We start from the raw sequence: 12,270 nt of genomic DNA, 5'->3' as shown, positions 1-12,270 counted from the left end.
TTTGAAATGACAGACTTAGGACACTTACACTATTTTCTCGGTCTTCAAGTCTTGCAATCCCAGGAGGGTATTTTCCTTTCCCAGTCCAAGTATGCTTGTGATATTCTTCGTCATTTTCACATGGAAGACTGTAAGCCAGCCCCTTCTCCCTTTCAGTCTGGAGTCAAACTTTCAGTCTCTTGTACTTCTCCTGAAGTTGATGCTACCTTATACCGTCAACTTGTCGGAAAACTCTTGTATTTAACCCATACTCGTCCTGATCTTTCCTTTGCTGTTGGCCTTGTTGCTCGTTTTATGCAAAACCCCCGTGAAAGTCATTGGAAAGCAGCTAAAAGAATACTTCGTTATGTTCGAGGTACAGTACAGTTTGGGATTCATTACAGTGCCAAAGCAGCTCCTCTGTTAGTTGGTTTCACTGATTCTGATTGGGCTGGTGACCCTGATGATCGGAAGTCTACTGCCGGTTATGTCTTCACTCTTGGTTCAGGACCTATTACATGGGCTTGTAAGAAACAGGCTGCCATTTCTCTTTCGTCAGCAGAAGCAGAGTATCGTGGTGCCGTGGAAGCTAGTAAGGAAGCCTTGTGGCTTCGTCAGATCCTATCAGAGTTTGGCTTTGAGCAGCAGCATCCAACCACACTTTGGTGTGATAATCAAAGTGCCATTCAGCTATGCAAAGATCCAGTCCAGCATCAGCGCAGCAAACACATTGAACTACACATGCACTTCATCAGAAAGCTCATTCATGACCATGTTCTTGAAGTGCAATATTGTCCAACAGATGATCAGGTTGCAGACATCTTCACAAAGGCTCTCACAGAGGCGAAGTTCACTAAACTTCGATATATGCTTGGAGTTCAGGAAGTTGTCACTAAGGGGGGATAGGCTCTAGTGCCTCCTTCCTTCTCCTATTGTGTCATATTTGTAAATCCTTCAATCCTATCCCAAGTTGTTCTTAAGGGGGGATGTTAGGATATTCCGACACATAGGATATAGTTAAGTTCAACTTGTACTAGTGTAGAGTTAGGTAAAGTGTGTTTCTTTACCGTTGTACATTTTGTAACTTACAATCCGACGGTCACGATATGTAGTGATCCGACGGTTCATTCTCTCCTCGGTATTACCGACACTTGATCCGTGGCTTGACACCCGATTGGTCCATGAGTTCTATTTAAAGCGCATGGAGGGTCATTGTTCGGGTAATCCGTGCATGAGAGAAGCTTATGTAAATTTTGATTCTTTGATTAATAAATTGCCTGTAGTACCCACGTTGGGACAGGCCGTGGACTGTTTCCCTCTTTGAGGGTTTTAACCACGTCAAAAATACTGGTGTATTGATCTGTGATCTGGTTGTGAGCAGTGTCCTTTTGGTATTCTTTCTGAGGAACTTACCCTGTAAATTCCTACACATTTTGGGAAGACCAGGATGGAAGCGGATGCCATTTTCTCCTTGAGAACATCCAAACTTTTCCTACAATCATCATTCTAGCAATATGTAGCATCCTTTTTCAATAGTTTTTCCATTGGCACTGTTATTTGTGCATAGCTCTTGATAAATTTGCGATAGTAACCAATGTGCCCCAAAGTAGCGCACAATTGTTTAACACTTCGCGACGCTTCCAGATTGAGAATAACAAAAATACTCATAGGGTCCACCATCAAGCCTTGTTTGCAGACCACATGGCTGAGCAGATTTTCAAAGGGGACGAGGAAGGTGCATTTCTTAAGATTCAACGCAATTTGGTGTTGTTGACAAGTATCCAGCATCAAATGTAAGCTCTCTATATGGTGTTTAACTAACCCAGATACAGTCCAATCATCCAGATATACCTCCAAGAACTTGTGGATGTATTCCTTGAACGGCCACCACTATGCGTGAAAATATTGCTAGCACATTCTTCAGTCCAAAGGGCATAATGGTGTATTGAGAACAGCCCCATTCAATTGTGAAAGTTGTCTTTCTCCTATCTTCCAGCATGAGCTTGATCTGATGGTACCCTGAGAAGCCATCAGTGAATGAGTAGGCTTCCTGACTGCCAACATTCTCCAATACTTCATCTGTAAATGGTGTCGGGAATGGATCATGAAAACAAGCGTCATTAAGCTTCTTGAGGTCCACGCATATTCTAATTTTGCCCTTTTATTTTTTCTCCCGTACTACCATGGGACTCACCCAGTCGGATTCTTCTACTGGTTCAATAATTCTAGCTGCAAGCATTTTGTCTAATTCCTCGCGGACCTTTTCTTTATACTTTGGATTCAAATGATAAGGTCACTTTTTAACTAGCTTTGCGTCTGGTTTCAAAGTGATCTTCATCATCCCTAAGTCGCCAATGATCCCCTTTAAGTCTGTGATTTTGGTTGGGAAAAAATCTTGATATTTGCAGAGATATTCGGTGCCCTTATCTACCATAGCATCATCCCAGTAGTCCCCAAGCGTCGTGTACTTTGGCTCCGCGTCTATGCCAATGTTTACCTACTTTGTTTTTAGCAGCGCGATGATGTCGAGATCCTCAACTGATGGTCCTTGAACTTCGGGACAACCTTCAGTTTATGGAATATTAATATTTCAAGGGTCATCATCATACTTTTCTACTTGCACATTATAACATTCTAGGGCACTGCTTAACTGGGTTTCCCATGCTGGTTGAATTACTTGCAGTGGTTCCTATGGTATTGTGAAGATGGCGACTTTTATTGCTTGCAGCGCGTCATCAACAGTATCCGACCATCGGTCTTCAAATGTGAATGTTAACAAAAATCCCTTATGCAAGACATCCCATTCACCTGTACCATGTTGGAGTTCCATCTCAGTATACCAATTCATGGGTATGGTATCCAGGGTATGGTAGAATAAATGTACCCATTTAGGTTGTGGTTCTTCCCCATAGGCCTTGGTCCATTTCATGAGGTGCGTGTGCGGGTCATCTCGTCCATCGTATTTATCTTCTATCTGTAGTTGTGATTTCCCAAATTGTAGGCACATCATCCTTCTACATCCACGCCAGTTCTCAAAGTTTCCTTGATGTGTTCCCCACCAGCGTGCAGGTGTTTCCTTCAACACATCGAACTACTGTTGTTCTGGTACTGTGCTTTCAAACTTGTTCAAGAATTCATCCACCACTGTCAATCCATCATATGTTGGCAGATCTCAGACCTGGGTTGTTACGAAATGCAGTGATCTAATCATCATGTTGCAATTTAGCGTTGTCACTTCGTTCAATCGATTGTGCCAGCGTTCATCTTCTTTGTTTGAGTCCATGGTGTAGGAACTCGCATGATCCCATGAGATCCTTCTGTTTGCAGTTGGATTCACCCAATCCTGATCTCGTGTAGTTATCTTGTAAATACAATCCAACTCATCGTCACTTCCATAATTACGTACAAGTTCAGTGTAGCACACCCCTTTTTCTGGGTCTAGTGGGACTACTATGCGTAGGGAATTTTTCTCGAAGATCATCTTCCGCTTCTTCAGGTTGATGACTCCATTCATATTAGTGGTCTAGTCTATTCCTAGCAATGCGGGATAAGGATTGTTGTCATTGACAATCTCTATTACTTCAAAGTCCATTTGTGTGCTCTTGCCTTCGACATCGACTATTACCCCTTGCAACCTCCCTATGCGCAAAATCTTCTGTTGGTTTACCATTCATAATTGAATAGGGGACCACCGCAACGCGGGCCTGCCCATGCATTCCCATGTTTGCTTCAGTAACACATTCGCATCCGATCCCAGATCTAGGATGACTTGATCCATTTCATACTCACCAATCTGCGCAGTCAACCTCATCTCCATTCCAGTGCGTAATGTATGCTTCCCCAATTTCCGGACTACGTGCGGTTCTCCTAACCCTCCACACCTGGTTATCAATTCCTGTAGTCCCTTAACTGCATTATTGTCACATAGCAACTTCATGCATGTCTCCAGAAAGGTAATAAGCATAGAAGGATCCATCCCTGGATCTAGTTGATCCTTCCTACTTGAAGTACAGGCCTCCGCAAAGCTCTTCTTAGCTTCCATGAACATCTCCTTTGCGCGTTCTAGGTCAAACTCAGGTTCCTTTGTAGGAGCCTTTCGAACCCATGTATCTTCCTCAGGCTGCTTCCCCTTATCCTCCCCTATGGTCGCACTGCTTCTGAGTATCATGTTCACATTTGGGTCTTCTTCTCATGTTTAAAACCTCATCATTTGGATATTTTGAGTTGGAGGAGGCTAGAGTACCCCTTTCTCGCTCATCTGTGTGATCAATGTAGGACAATCTACTGATTCATGATCGAACTAAGCATAATATGAACAGGATATTCTCATTGGGTTGGTACAATCACGGGCATAGTGCCCTGGTCCTCTGCAATTGTAATAAATTAACTGTCTGTGGCTCCTTCTTGGTCCCATTCCTCCTCGTCCTTGACCTCGCCCTTGAAATCCAGCATGCGCCATCCCCACAGCTAGGTCGAGGCCTCGCATTTCTATCTTCATTCTATAGGCTGGGGTCCGATCCATCATTAAATCGTAGCTGTGACAAGTACACTCATCATGGCCTACTAATCTGCAGAAATTACAAAACAACTGTTGGGGAGTCTATGTATACTTCTACAATAAATGACAATTATCCGTCATGTGTTTTCCTCCTATTTGACAGATCGCACACCATAACGTGGGTTTAACACTTGGCCCTTCCTGTGCCTCCGATCTCAACGGCATTGGCCCCCTCCTACCATGTAGTTCGAGAATACTGGACAATGGTCCTTGTCATGGCCTTGGCCTTTTCATTTTATGCACCATAGCTTTGCGCGGCTCTGGCCGCAGTGCCCTATCTTGCTTCAAGCTCTACATTTCCGAGCAGAGATTCTGTAGTTGTGCATAGATTTGTTGAACTCCCAGCCTAGGATCCTGTATTGGTGTCTCATGCAACCTCATTGCCATTTCCAATGTTTTGGCCTGGGTAGAAAGTTTCTGTTGTGATAGTGTCGTCCTCAGGTGCAGTGTTAGAGATGCCACATACCATGCATGATGTTGTATATTCTTAAGCATCATATTAGCCTCGTAGATCACTGATCTAGATCCCAAGGGTTCTTGCCTGGAAGCATCGTGATCTCTTTAAACCCAATGATTAACTGTGTCTCTGATTTTGGCCAGCTAAATTCTTTTTTCAGCGCATTCTAGATCTATTCTATTCCTGCATTTGGGTGATCATTATAATGCTTGATATACCATGTCAACGCGCGATCCTGCAGTGTGCTCACCAATGTTGCCTTCTTAATGTTGTCGTCCGTGACCCCTTACGCTTCCCACACTGCTCTTACCACGAACCAGAACTGGTTCGAATCCTCGTTCCCTACTCCTTTGAATACAGGTAGCTTGATCACGCTCACCATGATGAACTGCAGGTTTGGTGGAGGTGGAGTAGGTGGATATGGAGGTGAAGGAGGTGAAGCGGGTGGTGGCATGGGTGGAGGTGGTAACTACCGAATGCGCTATATTATCAAACTAACCACACTTCTCGGAGAGATCCGAGCAAGCTCTTCCTCGCTCTCTCACGAAGGTGGAATTAATGGATTGTTTCCTACTTCCTCGCTACCTTTGTAGATCTTTCTACTCCACGTCATTCCAAACATTAATGTATTCACATAACCCACTTTTCACATAACGACATCTTAATCCAGGTATTCAAGGATTTAATGTACTTACCTCGCTGTCCCTTGAGAAAACATCGTTCTGCTTTGTTGTAGCTCACGATCGTGTCTATAGCAAATTCATTGATAAATCCCCCTATTATCCAGTCGAACCAATGGTCCACAGCTCATGCGATCTTATCTTTTGATGCCTCTAGTCTATGCACTAATTCTGGAGTCCACACTGTCGGTTGGTCGAGCTTACACCTTCCTTGGCTGTCGGCTAACCTCGCAATCCACTCATATAGTTCAAAAGGAAAGGATGTGAAGAAGATCTCATGGATTTCTGTATACATGTAGCGATCCAGCCACCTTTTCTTGGATACCTGTGGAGTTCTATTTTCTTGTGTCACGAACTCGTGAATCTTCTTATCTAACCACTCTTCAATTTCCTTCTTTGTTGGGTTCCAGTGGTACGACATTAGAAATCCCTTAGGAAGATCTCAGTCCTGGCAACGGAACCATTTGTTGGCTTGTTAGGGCCTAAAAAATTGATTTAGCCATACAAATCCTGAAACTACAGGCCCTTTCAGAAACAGTCCGCGGTGTGCAGATTAAGGTCTCACCCGAGGTAGTATGGAGGGTGCCGGAACCAGGTTTCTGCACCCTAGGGATGTCTCGATGCAATCTAGGAAGTTTGCGAACCGAACCTGTGCGGTTGTGCTGCTCCACGCAACCGTCAGTGCTTTGCAGCTTCTGCAACAACTTCCACCCAGCTCTGTAAAGAGGGCGAAGAGGTGCTGTCTAGATCCTTTATCCTTACTATGCTATTATTATAGATCTTAAATTAATTGTGTTGGCCCAATATTCTCATTAATCATTCCACGTTCATAACAAGTGCGAGCAATCATAAAACTATAAAGAGATGCATAATTATAACAGAAGCATAGACACACAATATTTCAGAATCAACTTATATTTTATTAATTATTCGTCCAAGTACAATCCCAACTCCGCCCTGAGCACTCAGCTGCAGGGGTCCGCGCACTCAGCTGCGGACTCTACTAGGCCAGATGCAGAGCCTCTACCTATCACTACGACCAAATACCTTTTGATCTACTTCTAACTTCTAATCATGCCTTCGTATCTCTCTATTACTTCTCCAAAACTAAGACTGACTTTACACTTAGAGCCTCACTCTATTTATACAATCGCATGGTCCGTGAACCATGGGTAGGCTGACACACTTTACATTAAATTATGTTATCTTAGGGCAGACAACCCTAGACTCTTGCGCTCTGCGCCCGCGTTTCGTGGGGTATTTACATTATACTTGACCAAAATTTGGTCTTCAAGCCCCAAAAACCTGCTATGGGGGGGTTCTGCTGCCCAACACACCTCGAGCTGGATAAGATGTTGGAAGTAGGCATCATAGAACCGGTTGAAGAGTCCCATTGGGTGAGCTCGATGGTGGTCCAGGAGAAGAAGTATAAGGGAAAGATAAGGATTTGCATAGATCTGTGGAAGCTTAATGATGCAAGTGTCATGATCCATTCCCAACACTGTTTACTGATGAAGTATTAGACAACGTTGGAGGGCAGGAGGCCTACTTGTTCACTAATAGGTTTTTGGGGTATCATCAGAGTAAGATCGCGCTTGAGGATAGGAGGAAAATGACCTTCGTGATGGAGTAGGGTTGTTTTCAATATACTGTGATGCTGTTTGGACTCAAGAATGTGCCTACGATATCTTCTCACGTAGTCATCGTAACATTCAAGGAGTTCATTCATAAGTTTATGGAAGTATACTTTGATGGCTGGACAGTGTTCGGATTAGTAAAGTGCCATGTAGCAAGTCTTCGCTTGATGTTGGATACGTGGCGTAGATACCAGGTCATGTTGAATTTGAAGAAATGCATTTTATGTGTTCCCTTTAGAATCTTGATGGGTCACCTGGTGTATAAGCAAGGGATGATGGTGGACCTTGCAAATATTGCAGTAATTGTGAATTTGGATGCCCCAAGGAATGTTAAGCAGTTGTGCACGATGCTGGGACATATGGGATATTACAGAAAATTTATTAAAGCATATGATCATATTACCACGCCCATGGAGAAACAACTGAAGAAGGATGCAACATTATTTTGGGACGAATAATGTCAACGCAACTTAGATGCATTGAAAGAAAATATGGTCACCGCGCCGATCTTGGTATTCCCTAATTGGAAAAATTAGTTTCACGTAAATGTGGATGCCTCTTGCATTGCGTTAGGTGTAGTGTTAACGCAAGCTGGTGAAGGAGAAATGGACCATCCTATAGCCTTCACGAGTAGAAAATTATCAAAGGCTGAGAAGAATTACTCAACGATTGAGCGCGAAGGATTGGCCATGCTGTAGAAGTTCAAGCATTATTTGTTAGGACGTAATTTCAAAATGTACACAGACCATTCTGCCTTGAAATACCTGGTCAATAAGCCTGTGTTGGGGGGGGAAATCTATTGATGGTTGCTACTATTCTAGGAGTATGACTTTGAAGTAATTGTGAAGCCAGGGAGGTTAAATGCGGGACCTGACCATCTGTCATAGATTGAAACAAGAGAGGAGCCTAATAATTTGGAGGAAGGGTTTCCAGATGTGCAACTCTTTGTGGTGCATGTAGTGGATAATCATTTTTCCAATATTATTCACTTCTTGACTATGGGGATGGCACTAGAAGGATATACAAGTAAGCAAAATAAGGGATTAGTAGTGCGCTCAACAAATTTTTCATTTATTGTGGGACATCTTTATAAGATAGGTATAGATGAAATATTGTGAAGATATGTGGTAGATTTTGAGAGGGATAACATTCTCGCTGAAGCTCATGGAGGGGCTGCAAGAGGTCATTATGTAGGAAAGGTGACTACGCAGAAGATTTTGCGCGCAGGTCTATGGTGGGAAATGTTGCACAAAGATTCCAAGGCGTATTGTAAGGCATGTGATGCATGTTAGAGAACTGGCAGACCATCGCGAAGGGATGAATTGCCATTACAACCTCAAGTATCTTTGCAACCCTTTGAGAAATGGGTGATTGATTTCGTTGGGCCAATTCATCCTCCAGGAAAGAAAACTGGTGCACGTTATATCATCACCGTGACGAAATATCTCACCAAATGGGCGGAAGAACAACCGATTTAGGATTGTAAAGGGGCTACGACAACAAAGTTTTTGTTTGAATATGTATTAACCAAATTTGGCTGCCCGAAAGTGTTGATGAGCGATAGAGGTACGCACTTTCTAAATGAAATGATCAGTTTCTTGACTGATGAATTCCAGGTCTACCATCAGAAGAGTACACCGTTTCACCCACAACCAATGGAACTATTGAAGCATTCAACAAGATTTTGGAGACCGCACTGATGAAGATCTACAATGCGTAGCAAAATGAATAGGATGTGTGCATACCTGCAGTACTATGGGCTTATAGGACTACTTGCAAGAAGCTGATAGGAAAACCGTTGTTCAGATTGGTATATGGTGTCAAAGATGTAATGTTGATGGAGTGTATTATGCCTAGGCTATGCATAGCAACTCTCACAGGTATGGCCGATAGAGAGGCCTTGGAAGAACAGCTTGCGCAGTTGATGGAGCTCGAAGAGGATTGATTTTTGGCAGGATTTCATCAGCAAGTACAAAAGGAACATGAGAAGGCATGGCATGATCACCACATCAAGATTTGCACGTTCAAGGTAAATGATCTTGTCATATTATATGATAGTAAATTCACCATGTTTTCGAGAAAATTCCAGATGCATTAGCTAGGGCCATATATTATCAAAGAAATTATAGATGGAGGCACAATTCAGCTCACAAAGCTAAATGGAGAAAGTTTTCTAGGGAGAGTGAATGGGAGTAGATTGAAGTTGTATACAGGGAATCCTGCACAATGACTATATGATCGTAGGATAGTCTTAGTGCTCCAGGTAGTTTCAAGGGAGCATGGGACTATAAACTACACTACCCAGTTTGGAGGACAACGCAACAAGGTGGATAATGGAAAAATCAGAAATCCTAGAAAACCCAAGTTGATCCCATGGCATTAACAAAAATTGATCTTGATGAGATCGGTGATAAAGTCAGGGACACTACAACAAAAGTGCTGTAGTAGTTTGAACAATAGTACATGCATACATTGGGAGGAGTTCAGAAGGATCTCTGAGAGTTTCAGCTCCAAGCAACCAAGGTCAAAGAATATGTCAAAAAAGCGAGTGGCACACAAGGCAGTTTGGCACGAGGTAAAAGTATAGCCATGGAGATGGCCTGGTCGTAGGATGTGAGAGTATTCCCTTTTCCTGAAGGTTCAATCCACGCCAAAACCAAGGAAGAACATGCTCTCCTTGACAAGGTCACAAAAATGGGCCTGAACCTTGCTGCGATATCACTTGAGTCACTTCATGCATTACTATAAGCAGTTGTGGAAGAGCTTCGAATCAGGGAGCAATGAGAACTCAATGTTGTTAGTGAAATAAAAGTCAATAATTAGCAGTTGTTCACTGTTGGGTCCCTATAATACTAGTGATTACCCCATTACTATTGTAGTTATACCCATTATTTATATTTTTGTGCCCCTATTACCCTCATTTTGTTATTTCTGTGCCCCATAGAATCCCTCTATTGTTATTTTTGTGGCTTTATATTATTATTGTTAGGTCAGCTGGATTATATTGTGACTCCTTAGACTCCTATATATAGAAATGAGGTTTCTTCATTTGAATCATCCAAGAATTGTTCATTTATGTAATGTAAAGGAGGTTGACCCCTCGAAGAGGTTGAATTCTAAGGCGTTGATCTATCTTTTCTATCTTTTCTTGAGCTGAATTCATAACATTTGGTATCAGAGCTTTGGATTCTAGGGTTTCACTACTCCAAACAGGTCATCGTGGCATTTTCGCTATATCTTTTTTCTGTGATGTTTCAAAAGTCGCAAAAAAAACCCATTTGAGGAGAAATCGCGCTAAACCTTGGGTCTGAATTTCAAAGCTTTTCGCGCGATATTTGCGGAGATATGATCTGAGGAAGTTGGTCTTTTTGCAGACTCCTGAATTACATTCAAAATAGGTGATCTGGGGAAAATCATCATAACTTTCTCTCTAGGGATCGGATTGAAATTTCATAAGAAGGTACAAAAAGAGGACGGACTGTAGTTTCTTGTATGAATTTTTCAGATCCATAGGTCGAAACAGTGACTCGTGGCACGTCATACAAGTTCGCTCTATTGAACTAGTCTATAATCAAGTCACTGTGGGAGATGTCGCATAACTCTTCCTTGGAGAATCCAATTTGGGTCAGACTTGTGGCATTAGAAAGAGGACGCAGAAGGCTACTATAGGTCGCGATTTCAGAATTGGAGGATCTGGAATTACAAAGATACATCAGATTCAATATCAGGCTTCTACAAACTGAAAAAAGGTGAGTAGTTTTTTTTTTTAATTTTTGTGTAAGCTGGGTTTGAAGGAATTCAAAGGGCATAGTAAAGAATTATTATCGGTAACTGATGCCCCGAGGAAAGAAAATGAAAACACCTAGTAAGGAACCTGAAAGCTCTAGCATGACTCATGAAGAAGAGGAAGAAATGCTACATGATATATCAAAATTACAAGAACAAGTGCAACAAATGTCACGCTCACAAAAGCTAACAGAAGCTAAGATAAATGGCATGGAATCTAAGATAAAGGGCGTGGAAGCTAAGATGGATGATTGGAAGACAGATTTGAAGACAGACATGGAAGAATTGAAGATAGATTTGAACACAAACTTGAAGACAGGCATGACAGATATGAAGACATATTTGAAGACAGACATGGCAGATTCGAAGAAAGATTTGACAAATTTTCTACAAGAAATACTTACTAATGGTGAAAATGTTGTAAAGGAAACTCATGATGTGAACAAAAGTAATGTTAATCATGATTCCATAGACTCTAATGTTGGATCGAAGACCCACCATATTCCAAAAATCGATATGAGGAAGTTTGATGGCAAGGATCTTGCCACATGGATATTACAGATGGAGCAGTTCTTCGATCTCAATAATGTGCAAAACACACAAAAGGTACGTATGGCAACTATACATTTGGAACCAAATCAATTTGTATGGTATCAATGGCTTTGCTCTCGTAAAAAATTTATCACTTGGGGCAATTTTTACGGAAGAATTGATAGCAAATTATGAAGATACAAAAAGCAACACTTTTTTTAGCCAATTGATAAGTCTCAAACAAAAGGGTTCAGTAATGGAGCACATTGAGGAGTTCCAAAAATTGAACATAAGGGTAAAAGATATTCCAGAGGAGCATAGGATTGATGTGTTCTGATAGAAAAATATAATTTAAAAACTTATATAATTGTTGAATTGAAACTTCTGTGATCCATAACAGTTATAAGAAGAGCTTCGGCATAAATCACATATAGAAAGACCTTTGTCGACGCGTTTCGAACCAACAGGTGTGGTTCATCGTCAGGACAAGTTCTGACGATGAACCACACTTGTTGGTTCGAAACGCGTCGACAAAGGTCTTTCTATATGTGATTTACGCGAAGCTCTTCTTATAATTGATGTGTTCATAGGGTCTTTAAAGGATAATATCCAACATGATGTTTGCCTTTGGGAACCTGATTC

This window comes from Pinus tabuliformis, chromosome X, assembly GCF_031772625.1.
Source record: "Pinus tabuliformis cultivar Carrire ecotype Pingquan chromosome X, CPIR1, whole genome shotgun sequence".
NCBI lineage: Eukaryota > Viridiplantae > Streptophyta > Pinopsida > Pinales > Pinaceae > Pinus > Pinus tabuliformis.
The sequence above is the reverse complement of the archived record's forward strand: the minus strand, read 5'-3'. Positions refer to the sequence as shown.